Raw genomic sequence first — 3,151 nt, 5'->3', positions numbered from 1 at the left:
TCAGACCTCCGCATTCTTAAAGGAACCCTCCCCTTGTCCCCGCCTCTCCCGCCAACACGGGCCCCTCCTGTGTCTGAGAGTCCTGGGAGCACTCCACCAAGGATGCCTCCCCAGCCCCCAGCAAGCCACTCCTAAACCCTGGCGGCCTGGCTCCCTTCCAGCTCTGCCCGCTGTTTGCTCTTTTCTCAGGCCTCAGGCCCTCTGACTCCCTGTGGCACTGGGCTCTCCAGCCTCCCCACTCCCTCTCAGGGAAGCCATCCAGATGGTCAGACCACTCTGCCTCTCTTGACCCCGTGAGTGCCCCGGGTTGCTGTGCCTTGCTGCCTTCTCCCTCCTCCCTTCAGAGAGCCGGTGACCTTCCACAGCCTCAGAGGCTGTCTTGGGGACGTGATCTCCTAGTGTGGGCCTCCATCCTGCTTCCGCCAGTCCTGAATATCAGCTGGTGAGGACAGAGGCGGCCTTGACTCCCTGGGGAGGAGGGGAGCACCTGCCTCCACGGAGGGTCCCTAACGCAATAGCTCTGTCCCTGGGCCTGGGATGTGGCTGCTTCATCTCCACAAACCAGCTCCTCCTCCTGCCCCCCCCACCCCCACCCCTCTTGTCCCCCACCCCACGGCACCTCCTCCTGATGCCCATCAGGCTTGGAGCCCAGGGGTTCATCTCGGATACTTTCCTCACCCTGACCACAGCCAACTCTTTGTCAGATTGTAAGGATTCCCCCTCGGGGTCCTCTTCCCTGCCCCAGTGCCCACAGTGAGTATCTTTAACAATGAAACTTATTTGTCCTCTACCGGACTCCACTCTGGCTTGGAGGAGAACTCCGCCCTTGTCTGATGCTGGCCTTCGTAGCTATCTCCCTGCCCCCAGCTGCCCAGCCCAGTCACCCCCCATTCTCCTGCCACCACTTCCTTAGAAACTTCCAGATGTTCATGGCTCCCCAAGTAGACATTTAGGGACATTCTGAGCCCTTTGATGCCTGATCTGGATGTCCCTTGCCACTCTTCCCTCCATTCCCTTTCTGTGCTAGTCCCTTGCTTACCTGACACCAAAGATCTTACTCCTCCCCCAACACAGGCTACCACTGTCAACAGCAGGCCTTTCATCTGGCTGGTTCCTGGGGGGGGGGGGGGGGGGGGGGGGGCCGGGCGTGCCCTCACTGTTGCCCCACCTTTCTTCTCTGGAAGCAACAGGGTCCACGTTCCTCTTCATGATGATGGTTGAAGGGCTTGGCTGTTGCAGATCTTCACGGCTCTAGAAGACTCTTCCCAAAGTAGGGTTGGGGTATGGGTGCTCAGAGTTAACCCGGGGCAGAAAGGGACTGTTAATGGCACTGAGCTAAGACCAGGTTGGATGGGCTCCCGGGTTGGATGGGTTTCTATTATTAACCACATGGACTAGAAAGAAACCAACCAGGATGGTGTCTGAGGCTTCCCAGGTCCTGCAGCCCCAGAGAAAGGTTTCTGGGTTAGAGCCACTGCACCAAGGGGCAAGGCCTCTGGGTGATGACGGTTATCAGTTGGGCCAGTAAATGGAAGGCCAGCGAGGAAAGTCTGAGTCAGTCCTTGTGGTTGGAGGTAAGTGTCTCTGCTTTAGATCCAGCAAGTCTGTTTCTTGGAATTCCGGGTGTGTTTTTCTGTCTTGTGCTTCATGGGCACCACGGTGTGGCGGCGAGAGCCTTGTGAACGAACACTCGGTGTCACTGCAGAGTGAGTGACCTGGGCTGTAAAGATGCGGGGGCAAGTACTGGGGCCAGTACAGAAGAAGGGCCTGAGCCTGAGACCAGGACAGCATCTGTAAAGGCCAGTAGAGCTGAACGCGTGGATTTGCAGTACGGGCTTCAAGGTGGAGCACCTGGAGCACCCCAGGGGATGCAGGAGAGCAGAGCATTTTTCCTGTAGGTCTGGGCCTTAAAACAGTATTTCAAAAATCAAAACTAACTCTCTGTCTCTCTCCCTCCCCCTCCCCCCCTCCCTCTCTCCAAAAGGGGGCTGCAACACCACAGACAACCAATCCCCGGTGGTGCCTTAGGCGCAAGGCTCCAGGCCAGGCTGAGTGTTGGGCCGCAGCGCCCCCTGGAGGCCCAGGAGATTCAGGCACTTGGATCCACTTCAAGGTCAAGTTTTCTGATAGGAATTAACAGAGGGACAGAATAAACATACTAAAGCATCCACTAAATACGGTTGTTCCCGTGTTCCGTGAAGAATAAGAAAATGCCTGGGGCCATTCCAGAAGGTTTCCTTGTGGGTATGCCCCGGCTCTCAGCCTTCCTCCTGGCTGACTTCCCCTGTTGCCAGGGGAAAGACCCACACTACAGGTGTTCGTCTTGCCTTGGGATCCCTCCCACTCCCGAATCTAGGTTGAGTTACTGAGTGTTGAATAATACACAATTGGAGTCAACACTCTGGCAGAGGAGTTGAGCTCCCATCTCCAATTTCTGGGCTAAAAGACAGATTGCATGTCCCCTCAATTTTCCTGGTTGTCCACACCCCTACCAGTCACGAACCATCTCAAAGACAACTAGTCTCACCCTCATTGAGGCAGAGGAAGGGGACTGTTTTACCTGGTGCAGCAAGATGTGCTTTGTTCATCCAGAAGCTTTCAGAGAAGGCCCTGGGACCTGCAGATTTCCAAACTAATGCTGTAGCAACAGCCAACACTGTCCCTGGAGGCCGGCCCCTTAGCTACCCACAGGCAGTGGTGGAAAATCAGAAATAAAAGCATGTGTGTGTGATATATATATATATTTACTTGTGGGGCAAGATCAAATTCCTTTTCTGATGGCTGTGGGGTCAACAGGAGAGGAAGCCATCGTTTCTGAGATAAAGCAGGGTAGGGTAAGGGAGGAGGGGAGGGGAGGTGGGAAGGGGCTGTTTTTCACCTTGTCCTGGGTGAAGTGGGGAGATGGCCCGGCAAAGGCCAATTCTCTAGGAGGCTTAAGCCTCAGGGACCCTCATCCACACAGGCCCCTGCCAAGGCCCTTTGAAGGCTCCTTGCAGTGCATTCCCATGGTTATATATATAATTGTGTTTTCATGAGTTTGTATATTTCTTTAAAAATTTTTTATGTTTACTGATTTTTGAGAGAGAGAGAGCACAAGCAGGAGGGGCAGAGAGAGAGGGAGACACAGAATCTGAAGCAGGCTCCAGGCTCC

General features: G+C 55.0%; 1 long non-coding RNA gene across 1 annotated transcript; it reads left to right on the top strand.

The window, feature by feature from the left end:
- Positions 1–6: 6 nt before the first annotated feature.
- LOC121012410 (uncharacterized) lies at positions 7–2,731 on the top strand. The gene is made up of 2 exons (XR_005782095.1): positions 7–293; positions 640–2,731. It is a non-coding gene; the product is annotated as an uncharacterized LOC121012410 (long non-coding RNA).
- Positions 2,732–3,151: the final 420 nt, after the last annotated feature.

This window comes from Herpailurus yagouaroundi, unplaced genomic scaffold (genome assembly GCF_014898765.1).
Source record: "Herpailurus yagouaroundi ecotype Mexico unplaced genomic scaffold, PumYag 196, whole genome shotgun sequence".
Taxonomy (NCBI): Eukaryota; Metazoa; Chordata; class Mammalia; order Carnivora; family Felidae; genus Herpailurus; species Herpailurus yagouaroundi.
This window is presented reverse-complemented; position numbering and strand designations above follow the sequence as displayed.